Here is a 17,262-nt window from a genome sequence, read left to right on the forward strand (position 1 = left end):
ATAGGAGAAAGCATACCTAGAAAAGAAAATAGGCATTTGGGGGTGGTTATAAGTCTCTCCCTCAGTTCATGTCTATACTTCCACCCATGTAATTCTTGGAATTTGAGATAGGTCCCTAGTGAGAAGCCACTGAGAGGAAACAGAAGAGCTTCTAATCAGAGGAAAGAACAGATGCAAGACATAGAAACAGGACAGGGCAAGGTTCATTTGGGGCTTACTCACTTATTTATTTAACAAAAATTATTAGCATCTACTATGTACTCGGTACTGAAAAAGGTATTGCGGATTCATTCAGTAGTGAACAAATCGGCTAAAATTCCGGCCTCCTCGGAGCTTACATTCTAGTGAAGGAAGACAAATAATAATAAACAGGTGAATGGTATATATGGAAAATCAGATAATCAGGAGTGGATCCAGGTTTTGTGAGATTATACACACATTTGGAACATTCATTAGAAAAATAAAAACAAAATGATCTTTCGTGGCAAATTTTACAGAAATATATGATTGTGTGACTACACTTCTGGGGCCCTTCCAGTGCCGGGTTCGGATCCTGATGCTTCATCAGCTTCAGGGTAAATCTGCTCAAGTGTTGTTTGGATTTCCCCAGAAGACCGGGGATGAGGATGCGGATGTAAGTGGTGGATGTGGGAAATAATTCCAGGCAGTAGAGGGAATGGATGGGAATGTGAGAGAGAGAAGAAAAAGAAGTCAAGGAATGTGCTCACTCCTCCCTGGGGAATAGGACATCGCATAGAACATGAAGCTGACTTCCTCACTTGAAGGGCAAGGAGACTGGGGTGTTTGTGTGCACTACCCCGTTAGTCATCCGTTGAAGCTTGTTCCCCGGGGCATCATTTCCGGGGCACCTCTGGCCTGCAGGGGGCAGAGTATGTGCCAGCAGTTGGAGATGGGACTGGCCTGCACTGGAGTCTTAAGAGGGAGGTGCGGGTCCTGCCTCGAGGGCAAGTCCATACTTGCCCCACTCAGATCCATTCGGATCATACCCTCCCCACACGGCCCCTGGCCCTGCATTAGGTTCATGGCAACCTGTCCCCAAGTCTTCCGCACTGGGGAGTCAGATTTTCTAAAAAATACACTTGTAACAGGGTGGTTGGAAGCTCACGCTACAGCTTTCCCTGCTGTAGTTGGTCCCCAAACTGCAGCTGATATTCACCACCTCCCTCATCTGCCACCATTCTAGACTCTCCCCACCCTAAGCTCATCTTTCTGCTGGCCTAGGTTGCTTGGCCAGGGAGAAACCAAACCCTTTCCGGGAGGGATCTGGAAATGACAAGTGGTGGTGGCCTGGTGAATCCCTAAGTTCCGGACATATCTCTCCCTGCCTCAATGATGCAACAGCAATCTTATTTCCTCACAATATCTGGCTCATCTACTTCCATCAGGATAGTAGCTCCACTCTGTTTTCTGATCTACTAGCATGAGAAGCTCCCAGTGGCAGTCAGAACTCTTGCTCCAGTAGGACCGCTGCTAAATCCCTCAGAAGAAGTGTCTCTGTGGTCAAGGAGAGCCTAAAATTGCAGGGACAAGGCCTGCGGCCACTTTTTGTTTTCAAGACCTGTGTGCTCTAACAGAGACGGAGCACCTCATCTCTGCCAGTTCAAAGGGATTTCATGGGCAACGTGGGCAGAGGAAATACTGCAAAGGCCCAGGCAGAGAAAAACAGATGTTTTAAAAGGAACAAAGCATGGGCTTAGACTTCTATGAATACTGGAAGAGAACAGATTGATGCTAACACTGCCTGTAGAGAAAAGTGTATAGTTGGAGAAACATGTCTGGCCAGATTTTTTTGTTTGGGAAAATTAAGGGAAGGTGTTATCATGTGTGCAAAAGCCCTGATAAAATACTTGTATGGAAAAAAATTGCTTGGGCATATGACAGACCAAGTTCATCAAGAGTTAAACCAACATTTAAAATTTAAGAATTGAGAGATCATGGCATAAAGGACTGGTAACAGACATTAAAACCATTTAAACTTAAGGTTAGACTACAAAAGCAAATGCAAATTTTATTGGAAACCCTGAGGAAGACCTAAATTAATGGAGAGATAGATGACATTGAGAGAGGAAAGCCTACGTGTTTATCCCACTTACTGACTCATCTGTTGATGGACACTGAATTCGTTTTCCTATTACAAATAAGACTGAAGTGAATATTCTCATATTCTTCTTCCTATGCACAAAGGCTTGAGTTTCTCTATTACATGTACTTTACTTTTTTAAAGATTTTGTTTATTATTTATTTGAGAGAGAGACAGAGATAGTGAGGGAGAGCATGAGCAGGGAGAAGTGGGAGAAGCAGGCTCCCTGCTCAGCAGGGAGCCCTATGTGGGACATGATCCCAGGACCTCGGGATCATGACCTGAGCCGAAGGCAGATGCCCAACCGACTGAGCCACCTAGGCACCCCTATTACATGTACTTTAAAGTGGAATTCCTTATTTGAAAGACATTCTTGTGTTCAATTTAATGAGATGTTCCTAAATCATTCTCCAAAGGGGTTGTACACATTATCTTCCCACCAACAGGACATGAAAGTCCTTGTTGCTTCACATTCTTGCCAATATTTAGGACTTTATCGTTATTGAAATTTACATGAGTACTAGTGGGACTGAGCACCCTTTCATATGTTCTGGTTATTTGACTTTTCCTGTCTGACAATTGCCTGTTCATATCTTCTGTTCATTTTTCTGTTGGGTTATTTGTCTTTTTTTGTTGTTGTCTTTGATTAGTAGGTTTTCTCAATACATTGCAGATACTAATCATTGGTAATTTATGTAGATTACAGACTTCTCCTGCCAGTCTACGGTGTGTCGTTTGATTTTATTTATGATACCCTTTTGGGAGTCTGTTTTGTAGTGTTTGAGCCTTGGGGCATCGACCACAGGTGTCTGAGTAGTAAAGATCTGGGACTTTTAGGATGATGAATGATGTGCATGAGTGTGGGTAGGCTCTTATGCCAGACTGTTGGCACTTAAATCCCTTGGGCAAATTATTAATCTTTCTGTGCCTCATTTTTCTTGTTTGTAAAGTGGGGATATTAATAGTACATGTCTCATAAGGTTGTTGTAAGGAATGAATGGGTGTGCTTTTTTCTATTACTGCGTAACAAATTACCACAAGTTTAGCAACTTAACACAACACGAACTGATTAGCTTACAGTTTCTGTGGGTCAGGCATTGAGTCTGTTTTCCTCTCACACGACCACCACACTCACAGCACCTCTGACATCAGACACATGGGGCTTTCCCCCCACCGAGCAATTCTCTGTGACGCTAGCTGGCTGTCCTACAATTTACCTCAAATCCGACACCATCTACCTAGAGATGACATGAGACCCCACAGGTTAAGGGCTCAGTCCTACAAGACTGCCCCCCATCCTCACTTCAGATGCCAATTGCGAGTCTAGGTTGTCACCTGTGCTTCTGACCTATAGGCTATAAATCCGAGGTCCCATGACCCCCTTTGAGGGTTCGATTAACTTACTAGCGTGGCACACAGAACTCAGGAAAACAGTTTTCTTAATGTTTACCAGTTTATTAGAAGAGGATATGATGAAAGATGCAGATGAACATCCAGATGGAACAGGTGCATAAAGCAAGGTGTGTGGTAAAGGCACGGAGCTTCCATCTTTCTGAGGGCACCACTCTCCCCCATCCTCCACATGTTCACCAACCTGGAAGCTCTCAGAAGCCTGTACTTTGGGATTTTTATGGAGGCTTCATCACATAGGCATAAATCATTAACACCATTTCTATCCCTTCTCCCCTCTCTAGAGAATGGGCGTGGGGTTGAAAATTCCAAGCCACTCCTCTTGGTTTCGTCCTTCTGGTGACCAGCCCCCTTCCAGGAGCCCTCAGTCACCTCATTAGAACAAAAGACACTTCTATCACCTTGAAATTCCAAGGGATTTAGGAGCTCTGTTCCTGGAGTCAAAGACCAAATATCAGAACAAAAGTTGTTTCTAGGGCTGTTGTCACTTAGAAAGTCATGGAAATTTTAGGAGCTCTGTGCCAGAAACTGGGGACAGAGATCAATATATATATTTTCTATGATCTCTTAGGGTTCCAAGTATGTTTTTACTGGATCTGATGCTTTCACAAAACTGAAATCAGGGTTTTGGCCAGGGTTTCAATCTCCCCTGGAGTTTGGGGTCTTCTTCTAAGCTCATTGGTTGTTGGCAGAATTCAGTTCCTTATGGTTGTAGGCACTTTCTTGCTGTTGGCCAACTGGGCATCCTTCTCATATTCTAGAGGTTGCTGGCCTTCCCCGCCATGTGGTCCTCTCCCCAACACAGCAGTTTGCCCCTAAGGCCAGCAGGAGAATCTCTCTCATCCTCCAAATTTCTTTCTTCAGGAAGGGCTCAGTGACTTTTAAGAGCTCATATGATTAGGTCAGGCCCACCCAGGATGATTTCCCTTTTGATTAACTCAGAGTAAACTGATGAGGGACTTTATTATATCTGCAAAATCTCTCGTGCCATGTGATGTAATATAATCATGGGAGCTCCTATTCCACCACAGTTACAAGTCACACTCACACTCAGTAGGGAAGAGTTTGTACAGAGTGTGTACAGTGGGGTCAGGAATCTTGGGGTCATCTTAGAATTCTATCATGAAATTTCTACTCACTGGCTAACCTGCAACAGGTTTCAGTTAATTCCATAAACACAGTTGTATTTACAACTTGAGGAATTTCATACTGAAATTTTTTTTTTTAAAAGTAAGTTCTACACCCAGTTTGGGGCTTGAACTCATGACCCTGAGATCAAGAGTTGTATGCTCTATGAACTGAGCCAGCCAGACGTCCCTCATATTGGGGTTTCTTATCTGTTATCCTCTGAGCCCTTTGGGAAAGGGCAGTCTTGAACAGAATGGAGGGCAGGAGTAAAAGCTACCCCCCGGAACCCCTGCCAGAAGTCGCAGAGGGTCAGGACAAAGCCAAGAAGCTCTGTGCCTTCTTTTCAGGCGAGGACTGACAGCTGGAGCCAATGACATGCTTGTGTCTGACATTTGGTTGCTCTATTAATTACACAGATGAATAATTTTTCATTAGGCTTCCTCATTCGAAGATGAATATGCCTGCATTCTCTTTAGGGTCTTTAGAAAATTAGATTTCTGATTTATTTTATTGAAATTTAACTCAGTTATTTTTAATGATGACTTGAAGAAAGAAGAGAAATCATCATTCATAGAATTTTTAATGGGAAAAGTAATTTCAATATTCTTTAGGGGAAGCATTCTTGGGCAAAAGTTACCCATACAGTCCCCATGATTATTATTTCAAATATGAAACTGAGTGAAAAGAAGAAAGATTTGCTGATTTTTGTGTTTGAGGTTCATGAACCTGAGGCACAGGGAGTGGTCAACGTATTTGTAATACCATCAATTCATCCCAAGGGACAAAACATTTTTTTCTTTTTCTTCTTTTGTATCTATGTGACAAATGAATGTTAATTGAATTTATTGTAAACATTATTTCTTTTTTTTTTAACATTCATTTATTTATTTGAGGGAGAGAGAGAAAGAGAGAGCAAGAGTGTGCGTGAGTGGGGGGAGGAGAAGGAGAGGGTGAGAACTCCAAGAAGCCTCCCTGCTGAGTGTGGAGCCCACCCAACTGGGGCTCCATCTCACGACCCTGAAATCATGACCTGAGCTGAAACCAAGCATCAGATGCTTGAGCAACTGAGCCACCCAGCCGCCCCGGAAACATTTCATGCTACATACAAGTCCTTATGCTGTATACCTTAAACTTACATTGTGCTGTATGCCAGTTATATCTCAATAAAACTGGGGGAAAATGGGGATAAGATGATACGTTCTCTAAAGCTCCCTCCTCTGAACCTCTTGTTTTTTCTATTTTGTACCAGTGACATGCTGTGTTTCTTCAAGAATCTTCTATTTAGAGGCGCCTGGGTGGCACAGCAGTTAAGCGTCTGCCTTCAGCTCAGGGCGAGATCCCGGCGTTCTGGGATCGAGCCCCACATCAGGCTCCTCTGCTATGAGCCTGCTTCTTCCTCTCCCACTCCCCCTGCTTGTGTTTCCTCTCTCGCTGGCTGTCTCTCTCTCTGTCGAATAAATAAATAAAAATGTTACAAAAAAAAAAAAGAATCTTCTATTTAATACATGAGATTCATGCATTACTTGATTTCTCATTTGTTTTTCATATGCTCATTATGTTTCACTTAGATGTTCTCAGAGCAGTAGCGTACTCGGGAGCAGTGGTAACTTATTATTCTTTTGTTTTGACCTTGTAGGCTTTTCAGGGATTAATTTCTTAATTTATAGTCCAAGAAATAAAGTCCATCTTCTATATATAAAGAGAAGTAGCATCATAATTATTTTCTCTCTCCTTTCTTCTTTTCATTTTGTGTGAAATTATCTCTTGGGCCGTGATAGGTAGGAGACAGTGTAACTACAGTTAGCGGATATTTAGTGAATTTCAGCTTTTCAGACCGTCAGTCTGGTTAATCCAGTCCCGTTTGTACTTCACTTTTAGCAATGTAGAAATTCTGAACGTTCTAGCACTGGACGTAGTAACTCTGGTTTTGCAGGTTAGGCTGCAGAATTTGGTTTTTATTAAGATTGGTTTCTTAGATTCCTGGAATTATTTTTTAGCAATCTGGGCTTGTTATGCCATCTAAAAGTGTCATACCATTTTTAAAAACAACACTCAAGTGTAAGAAAAACAATAAGAAACAGGCAGCCTCATTGTAAAATTCTATTCAGTGTCCCTAACCATTCGTCAAGGTCTCTCTACATATTTGTTGTGAAAAGGTATCCTTAGCAACCAAGATCATTGACTTTTTATATAAAAGAGACCCCACACCATTCTTCTAACATCTAAAGGTTCCACTGCTTGACACTGGTTTGCTTTTCATTCCCCACGATAACAAGCACACAGATGGCGAGATGTGACAGCAAAGCACGGGGGCCACAGCACTTGAATAAAAAGTGGGATGTGCTGTAGGCCAGGCACGTGGTGGTTTCCCTTCTCAGCCTTCTCTTTTTATCTTTCATTAAGACTTTCCTAGCAAGGCTGCCCCACAAAAAGAAATCTGGCATTTCATTATGGCGCTAGGGAAAGCCAAGGAAAAATAAAAATCCTCCTGGAGCATTTTAAAAATGTAGAATGAAAAAGAGTTATATAAGTTCCACCTGGAAGAGAAATGTAGATTCTTACAAATTGTCTTTATTGAAAAAAGAATGATAACGAGAAAAGAATGATTAGCCCCTAGGATGGTCGTATGAGGGCATACTTGGGAAATAATAACATGGATGCTGTTTTCTCATTTTTCTCCCAAAATTGGTGATTTCTTTAATCAAAGGCACTTCCTCTGCTTCTAAACTGGCTTCTTTTTTCATAAACTAGGTTGGAGAAATTCTCAGAAAGATTTCACTTTCCAAATTGTTTTCCCCTGTCTTCTGCAGGAAATTCCAGCAAATGTCTCAATTCGTGACCGTGAAAGATGCCGGGCTTCCTGAGTACAGGCAGCGTGCACACAAGTTACTGTTCAGCAGTCAGAGCTATCTGCTCAAGTGGGAGGGGGGCGCAACGATAAAAACCAAACCCGTCCTTTTATTTTTTATTTTTTTGGCTCTCATATTTTGGGTAGTCATTTCCTGCCTCTAACTTGGTTCTCTTTGCTTCTGTTTAACTGTAGAAATGTTTCCTAGAATTGGTGGTTCACACTTAGAAGCCTCTTCGCTTGACAACTTACAGATTTCTTTTCACCTTTCCATGGCTGACTATTAAGTGACGTTTTCAATTCAGGCAATGCTTTTTGTTTCTGACCTGCCACTTCCTATGTGGAATAAAGACGAGGAGCTTGGGGAATCTCACTCTGAACAAGGCTCCCGGAGCTCACAGGGAACACTGTGTTCCCTCGTGAGATGCAGGAATAAAGAATTAGCTCCAGGAGGCACAAGGGACCTTCTCAGACCTTCTCCTCTTGTAGAATTCAGATCTGGTTTTATTGTCTTCCAGTTTCTGAAAACCCAAGGTGACTTTGGCATGAGGCATCTGGGCATAATCACTTCATTGTGGGTAGTTGGGTGAAGGAATCACACACACACAGAAAGCGGGAGGCCCTCCCACTGTTGTAGTGTTGCTACAACAGAAACACAGTTTCTGTTTCTTAAACCCAGACAGGACTCACTGGGTTTCTTTCTTATTAATGAGCTCCCCTTAAGGTACTAACTCAAGCAGTTCTATTATTTTTTGGTCAGAAATGACCAAATTCGCTCTTACATTAATCAAGTAAAAGGTCGTTACAAGTTACCTTATGGTCTTTCTCAGGGGGGAAGTCACCCCTTCAGAGAATGGCAAAGTTCTTCTATGTGGAATAAAATGTGTGTACTACCCAGCAGATAAAGTGTGTAAAGCAAAGAAGTTTGGCTGTGGATGTGGGATCTACCATCCAACAAAGGCTCTTTCAGGCTTGATTCCTCAACCATCAGTCCTTAAGGGAGAGGATGTTTGCTTTTTTTTTTTTTTTAAAGATTTTATTTATTTATTTGACAGAGATAGAGACAGCCAGCGAGAGAGGGAACACAAGCAGGGGGAGTGGGAGAGGAAGAAGCAGGCTCATAGTGGAAGAGCCTGATGTGGGGCTCGATCCCGTAACGCCGGGATCACGCCCTGAGCCGAAGGCAGACGCTTAACCGCTGTGCCACCCAGGCGCCCCGGATGTTTGCTTTTTTAAAATGTTATTTTGCCTTACATTAAAAGACCATGAGCCCAAGTAAATACACAGAGCAAGAACGAGTGCTCTCAAGTTCAAGGTCAGCATGCCATTCACAGCCAAGTAAACCCAGGAAAAAAAATCTGATTTTTTTCCCTCCTTCCTGACTATATCCAGAAATAATCAAGCACTTCCTTGGCTCAAGATACTAACTTTGGTCAATACATAAATGTAGTATGTTTCCATTTCATTTTTATGTTCTCTTTTCTGTCATATTGAAAGTTTCTGTGAAATGGTGCACTTTCTAATTGCTTCTATCATTTCTAGTTTTGCTTCCTCTCATTTAGGCAGCAGCTGGGGGGAAAAACAGTGCCATTTAAATAATTTATTTATTTATTTTGTAAAGATTTTATTTGTTTGAGGGAGAGAGGGGAACACAAGCGGGGGAACACAAGCAGGGGGAACACAAGCAGGGGGAACACAAGCAGGGGGAGTGGGAGAGGGAGAAGCAGGCTTCCCACTGAGCGGGGAGCCTGAGGTGGGGCTCGATTCCAGGACCCTGGGATCATGACTAGAGCCCAAGGCAGGTGCTTAACGACTGAGCCACCCAGGCGCCCCTCAATAATTGCGGTATTTAAAGTGAAAGATAGGAAGGCTGAAGTTCTTGCTCACCAGTATAAATTGTTTCCGGTCTCAATTGGCTTTATGATAGATGGCTCCTATTTGCTGGGTGGATTGTACTCTGTGAATCAGAGGATTTCCTGTAATAAGGTAGAAGTAGTTGGGGCGCCTGGGTGGCTCAGTCATTAAGCGTCTGCCTTCGGCTCAGGGCGTGATCCCAACGTTCTGGGATCCAGCCCCACATCAGTCTCCTCCGCTAGGAGCCTGCTTCTTCCTCTCCCATTCCCCCTGCTTGTGTTCCCTCTCTCGCTGGCTGTCTCTCTCTGTAAAATAAATAAAATCTAAAAAAAAAAATAAGGTAGAAGTAGTTTCATGAGTATATATCTTGGTCCAGATGTATCTTAAAATCGCTACCTACAAAGGCCAAGTGAGGCAGTTTGGGCAGTGAGAAAGAGTCCTTCAAATGGCCACTAGGTGGTGCTGCTGCACCATAGGAGCTGAATGATGTCTGCCCTCTACATTTCAGGGCTGGGAATATTTGTGCGGAGATAACTGATCACTGATATCTGTGCTCAGGGGCAATACGGTTGGCCCATGCAAAGGTGGTCTTTATATGTTATACATCCGGTAATTGGATATTCTTTTAAGCTTTTGTAGACGCTGTGATTTGTTGAGTCAACAAACTATTGTTTGTCTGTCTAAAGACCGTGATGGTTTTTTTGTTTTGTTCTAATTGGAAAGGAACCGTAACGGCAAATTCAAAATTTGTTGAGATTTATACGTAATTTTTTTACATTAATTTATGCTTTCCAATGGATGATTAAAATTTCCCTGGGACTGGGACGCCTGACGTCTCAGATAAGGGTTTGCCTTCAGCTTGGGTCATGATCTCAGGGTCCTGGGATTGAGCCCCACATCTGGCTCCCTGCTCAGCTAGAAGACTGCTTCTCTCTCTCCCTCTGCCGGCCACTCCCCCTGCTTGTCCTCTCTCTCTGTCAAATAAATTAATAATATCTTAAAAAAAAAAATTCCCGGAGACTGAGGACTTGGATGGCTGAATGGGAAAGTAAAGAACTGCTGGGCGGAGTTGGCCTCTTGAGGTGGCAGGAGCTCTGTCCTGGGTCCTGAAAAAGGAGCTGGAAGGTTGCTGGGTGAGGCACCTGCTCGCTGGGCCTGTTCTCTGCTGCAATATGAGAGATTTGGACTGGACACCACGAAGGTCCCTTCTAATTCTAACAGTCTGTGATTATCCGATTTTAAGCAGTTGCCAAGTGTAGAAGCTCCTGAAGGCCATTTAATTTTATTCCTATTTACTGGAAAGGCGTCTGAATGTTATGAGTATTTATAGTATGGTATAAGACTCTTGTTTAATGTAAATAACGCTCTTGTCGAATAATACTCTTGAATAATGCTCTTGTTTAATGTCAGAAGTGATGTTCATTCCTGGCATTCCAAGCTATAGAATGAAAACTTTGAAATTTTAGTTAGAGAAATGATGAAACTGTGTATTACAATATTATCTCAGGCTTCATCTTTGCTGTCCATGTATTAGAAACCGCTGGCCTTCTATTTGCTACATTTAAAATCACGTCACAAAGTCAGACAAAGACAAATACTGTACGTATATTCTCATCCCTATGTGGAGTCTAAAGAAGGTAAACCGGAAGAAAGAAAGGAGAATGGTGGTTGCCAGGCTGAGGGCGTGGAGGGAGGTGGTGCTTAAAGGGTACAGACTTCCGTTATAAGGTTAATAAATTCTGGGGATCTAATGTACAACATGGCGGCTATAACTTAAAATATTGTATTATATACTTGGAAGTTGTTAAGGGAGTATTAACACACACACACACACACACACACACAGGACATACACAGGCACTTATGTGAGGGATGGAGGTGTTAACTAACCTCGTTATGGTAATCATTTTGTAATGTATACATATATCAAATTATCACATTGTTCCCCTTAAACTTAGGTCTACTGTATATAATTTTTAAAAAGATTTTATTTATTTATTTGAGAGAGAGAGAGAGAGAGCCTTGGGAGGAGGGTCAGAGGGAGAACCAGGGAGCCTGAGTTGGGGCTTGATCCCAGACCCCTGGATCATGACCTGAGCCGAAGGCAAATGTTTAACCGACTGAGCCACCCAGGTGCCCCATGTACTGTACATCAATAAAATCTCAATAAAGCTGAACAAATTAAATTCATATTAGAATTTTTAGATCATAAGTGTGACAATAAAGAATTACATAATCTTCTTGTAAGGATATGATGTATTTTACAGAGTTGTGTATATATTCCCTTTGAATTACCTTATTAATTAATTTTCTTTTAAGTGATGTATTCATATATTCAGAGAACCAGTAATGTGCTCTGTCCTCAAGGAGATTACATTTTTCTAGTCAGATAATTGGACAAGCAATTACAAGAATGTGTGGGTATGTGATCTAAGTGGAAAAATACAAGATTCTCGGAGAGAACATAGCAATAGAGATGAAAATTACTATTTCTGTAGCAACTTCACAAGGAAAAACTGCAAGTTAGATTCAATTTCACAGGGTTGTTTAACAGAAAAAACGATCCTTTAACAGGGGAAACAGAAAAACGCACTGTGTGTCTGTGTTAAATGCTTTTTTCCTTTATGAAACCTGGAAATATATGTAAAATTTTCCCAACATTTTGATTATAGATGCCATAGAAAAGCTACAGAAATAAATACTAAGGGAATATTTTTCTTATAGTTTTCCAGTCACATAAACAGTTGTATCTGGAGAAAAACTTTAAATATTATTTGCTGTGAAACTTCCCCCCTGCCCTCATTACTCATATCCTCTCTGGAGGAAAATTATGAACTCCTAATGAGAACTTCATAGTTCCCCCAAATCTGAAAATAAGAAGCAACAGTTTGCATTTGCAGTATAGACCATTTCAGGTTAATGGCAACTTTTGCTTATACAAGAAATAAATAGGCTGAAATCTGTCATTCATACTGTGAGCAAAACAAGGGAGAAAATATTCCTAGAACCAGTGATTCATAGTTATTTTTGTTGGGGTGAAAAACCATCCCTTGAGAGGGACAATGGTTCAATGAACAAATGCCACAGTGCACGGGATGACACAAGCCAGATTTTGAGCTGAATGGAGGAGGAAAAAGGTTTTTTTTACAAGGCCAGTTTTGATGCAATTGAAATATTACATTTCTAAAACCCTGCTCATTGTTGATGAGTAATTTGATTTTAATGACCGTCCTTTGTTTGAGATACATATATTCTGACAGCTAATTCTCCTTTCCACCCTGAAGTAAAATGTTTGAATTTTGATATTATCCTTTATTAATGTGTTCTGTATTATTTCCACACCTTGGGCTTCTTCTAAGTGCCATATCCAATTGTAGCCACCAGAATGTATTGTGAGCCCATCTCCTAGGGACAATTTTTGGGGTGTTTATATTGAATTAGAGAATGTTAGGGGAGGACATGACTTTAAAGAGCACCTAATCCCTTATTTTACAGGTGGAAGACTCAATCATATTTAGTTACATATCTGATAGGTCATGGAGCTCCAACTGTAACTTGGAGAAGAAGAGAAAGTACAAGAGAATTTGTTTTTATGAAGAATTTACTGGGATAGCCATGGAACACATCTTATTTAATTTTGGTCCTTACAATAATCCTTTGTCATGGGCAAATCTGTATTTTTAGATGAAGAGAGTAAGGCTAGAAACATGAAGGATAGCAGTCTAGATCTAGTTTGCTGGCTTTCTCTTCACTCACCTGTATCTGTTGAGAGGCCATTTGCGTCATGCACTGTGCCAGGGATATGGAGGTGTGCAAACACAGATGGATTCCAGGCTCAGCTTGCTTACGGTTTAGCTGCAGAGACAGACATCATCCAAATAATCACACGGAAGGGTGTAAAATTACCCCATGAAGGCTCTGAAGGATAGGACAAGTCTTTTGCTCTACATCGTGATACAAAAGCAGAGCAGAGCCATTTCCCATAAATGTGGTCTTTGCAGTGGCTTTGCTAACCAAGTGCCAACCTCTTGGAGAACCAGTTGGGGAAGAAGCTGGACCAGTTGGTAGGATGACAACAGATGGACAAGGTGCCACCCTTTGAGTAACTTCTCTGGAGCCTCATGGTCTTGCTTTCATACAGCTTCCTCTAGTGATTTTTCTAGCATAGTTTTAACAATAGCTGCATCAACTTTTTTTTTTTTTTTAATTGTAGAAAAGACTTGCTTTGTGACATTGTGCTCAGGAAGGTACAGCTCGCATTGCTCTCTCCCAATCACGCTTTCTGAACCTTGGTAAAACTCCATAGAAATTGATTGTGACAGTAATGGTAACTTTTCCTTATTATGAACCGTGATCTTAAAAAGTAAGTTGCCAGGGTGTGTGGGTGCCTCAGTTGGTTAAGCTTCTGACTCTTTTTTTTTTTTTTTAAAGATTTTATTTATTTATTTGACAGAGATAGAGACAGCCAGTGAGAGAGGGAACACAGGCAGGGGGAGTGGGAGAGGAAGAAGCAGGCTCATAGCAGAGGAGCCTGATGTGGGGCTCGATCCCATAACGCCAGGATCACACCCTGAGCCGAAGGCAGACGCTTAACCGCTGTGCCACCCAGGTGCCCTGAGCCTCTGACTCTTGATTTCGCCTCAGGTCATGATCTCAGGGTCCTGGGATCAAGCCCTGCACTGGGTTGTACGCTAGGTGGGGAGATTCTCTTGAGATTCTCTCTATTCTTCCCCTCTACCCCTCCCCCAGCTCATGCTCACTCTCTAAAATAAATACATAAATCTTTTTAAAAAAGTAAGTGCCTTGCTGATTTATGAGTATCTACCCATGTGTCCATCCATCCATCCCTCCATCCCTCCATCTATTTCTCTTGTGGTCTTTCCTTGTTTCTGACACAGTAGAATTCTAAGGAGGGTTTTGTCAGTAGTTATGATGACTGTCAAATTTTGTTTGCTTGTAAGGCAGAAATCAAAGGGAATACGGGAATATGGAAAACGAAATTTTGTTTTGACAAAAATGGAAACTTAGATGAGTGCTGTCCTTTTTATATTCACTGTTGTCATTATAAAGTTTATGTAATACACTTTTATTTTTCTCTTTTGATATCTTTTTAGATACGTTTCTTGCAAATATATGCATACATATATACTTATTTATTTCTATGAAAATGAAATCATACTCTGTAAACATCTTTGTGGCCCTTTTTCTTCTTAGCAATTTATCACAAACATTTTAAGTTCAATTCATAAACTCTTCACAATAATTTTAACGGTTGCATGGCATCCCATTGTAAGAATGTGCCATTTACTCTATTTAATTAATTCAATTAATCTCCTTTTGTTGGGTACACTTTAGAATTTCTCCATTCTTATAAACTTTGCTGAAATGAACATTCTTGATGTTTACTTTGTGCACTTGATCATTAATTTCCTAGCAATAGGTTTCTAGAAGTGGAATTGCTGTATGAAAGGCTTTTGATATAGTCTGCCAAATGGTTCTTTTTTCAAAAGTTGAATTGATTTATGTTCCCATCAGTAGAGCATGAGGGTATCTGTCTCTCCACTGATTTTCTGTCATAATTCACTAAGTAATGCCAGTGAATATTTTTTACCATTGAATACTTTTCCATATATCATTGACCTGTTGCTTTTCTTGTTTTGGAAATTGCCTGTCTATATCCTTTGGCCAATTTTCTACTGAAGTGTCTTATTTTTTTGGTAAAGTCTCTTTACATAGAAAGGACATTTTCCCAGTTTATGATTTACATTTTGATTATGATAATGATGTTTTTTGACTTACAAAATTACAACATTTCGATATAATCAACTTTATTTATTTCTTCCTTTGTGATTACTCCATCTACTGTTATAGGAAGGGAAAATCTCCATGCTCTAAATTCACATAATTAGTCTACATTTTTGTTCTAGTGCTTTATTTTGAAAGATTTATATCTGCCTGGAACCTGTTTTGGAATATGGCATGTATTAGAAATATAATCTTTGTTCCAAAATAATTCAAAGAAATACTTAGATTTGTTTCTTGGGCTTTTCATATTGGGCATCAGTCTGTCTGCAGGGAAGGCACCAATATTACATTGTTCAGATTAATTTTTTTTTGCTATTTTTAATTGCTATTTTATGTTATGCAAAATGTACATAACATAAAATTTACCATTTTAATCATGTAAGCATACAATTCAGTGGTGTTAACTACATTAACAATGAAATATATCATTATCCATTTTCAGAACTTTTCCAACATCTCAAATAGAAGCTTTGTACTCATTAAACAATAATTCCTTGTTTCCCTCCTTCCAGCCCCTGCCAACCTCTATTCTACTTTCCACCTCTATGCACTCGCCTATTCTAGGTACCTAATATAAGTGCAATCATACAATATTTGTCGTTCTGTGTCTGGCTTATTTCACTTAGCAGAATGTTTTCATGGTTCATCTATATTGTAGCATGTATCAAAATTTCATTCCTTTTACAACTGAATAATATTGTTATGTGTATATACTGCACTTTAAAATCCATCCGTCTGCTGATGTATATTTGGGCTGTTTTCTCCTTTAGGCTATTGTGAATAATGCTTCTGTGAACACTTGCGTGTAAGTATCTTTTTGAAATATAGTTTTGTAATACCTTTAAATATATCATAATGTATATTTTTCTTCATTATTATTCATCCTAAATTTTTTTCCCTAGATAGTCCTGCATGCTTGTTTTTTCTCCCAAATCTGAAAATGATTTGGTTTGTTTTTAAACCTCTAATTGCAAATGCTTTTGGAATTTTATTTTGTATCATATTGAATTTATACATTAATTCTGGCAAAATCGATGCTGTTATAATATTTAGACTTCCCATTAAAATGTTATGGCTCCTATTATTTTAGTTTACATATTTATGCCCTCAGTGGATTTTGGAACTTACTAGGATAGCTCCTCTGCATTTTTTTGTTAAGACTATTCTTAGGTATTTTACAATTTTTGTGGTTACTTTTAATGGAATAGTTTGCATTTTATTTTCTACTGCTTATTGTTGATACACAGAAATTCTTGTATATTAATTTTGGTTACCAGGTACATACTTGAATAATGTGTATATAATAAATTTTAAACTGTTAGTTAATATTTCAAATTGATAGTGTGCCTGGGATCCTCTCTGGATACTAAAGCATAGATTGCTTTAGTATTTACTAGATACATAATTAACAGGAAAAAATTTGCTTTCAAAGATTAAATTGGGGCTGCCTGGGTGGTTCAGTCATTAAGCATCTGCCTTTGGCTCAGGTCGTGATCCCAGGGTCCTGGGATGGAGCCCTGCACTGGGCTCCCTGCTCAGCAGGAAGCCTGCTTCTCTCTCTCCCACTTCCCCTGCTGGTGTTCCCTCTCTTGCTGTGTCTCTCTCTGTCAAATAAATTAATAAAATCTTTAAAAAAAAGATTAAATTGTTGCTGCATATCTATATTATAGGGAATAGCAGCTTTTATCTTAAAGGCAGACAGCTCTTTTCTTTAGGAAAACTCTTAGTAGATCTTTTGGTCATGGAAATCTTAGATGAGCGAAGAATGAAAAAAAGTGTTCTGCCTAGCAAAATAACAGTAAAATAACATCAATTCTTCTGCCATCTGAATAGGAGGGAGTGGGGAACTGAAGGATGTAAAGAGAAGAAACCACAGGGAGTAATAGCCTCAGTAGGGAGAGGAGTCCCATGACAATATCACTGCTAAGAAATTCTCTGTAGAGATGGCTGAGGATCAGTGATATCTAGTAATTAATTGTAAGTTGACTCCTGTTCTGTGCCTGTTGTGATTTGTTCTACACTATAGTGTATTAATAGACAATTTATAGTAAATCCAAAGGATCACCAAGAGGAGTGGGTATGCTATGCTATGGGGGGGGGGCACATGAGGAAGCAC

General features: G+C 40.3%; 1 long non-coding RNA gene across 3 annotated transcripts in view; it reads left to right on the forward strand.

The window, feature by feature from the left end:
- Nucleotides 1–15,951, forward strand: part of LOC121103267 — a 29,136-nt gene extending 13,185 nt beyond the window's left edge. For 2 of the 3 annotated variants that reach the window (XR_005835423.1, XR_005835422.1), the window contains exon 4: nt 5,889–5,989. This is a non-coding gene — a long non-coding RNA (uncharacterized LOC121103267). Of the gene's footprint in view, nt 1–5,888; nt 5,990–15,916 lie in introns of those variants that run through there. The other variant, XR_005835424.1, reaches the window with a different exon arrangement.
- The last annotated feature ends 1,311 nt before the right edge of the window (nt 15,952–17,262 follow it).

Source organism: Ursus maritimus, unplaced genomic scaffold (genome assembly GCF_017311325.1).
Source record: "Ursus maritimus isolate PB19 unplaced genomic scaffold, ASM1731132v1 scaffold_18, whole genome shotgun sequence".
Lineage (NCBI taxonomy): Eukaryota > Metazoa > Chordata > Mammalia > Carnivora > Ursidae > Ursus > Ursus maritimus.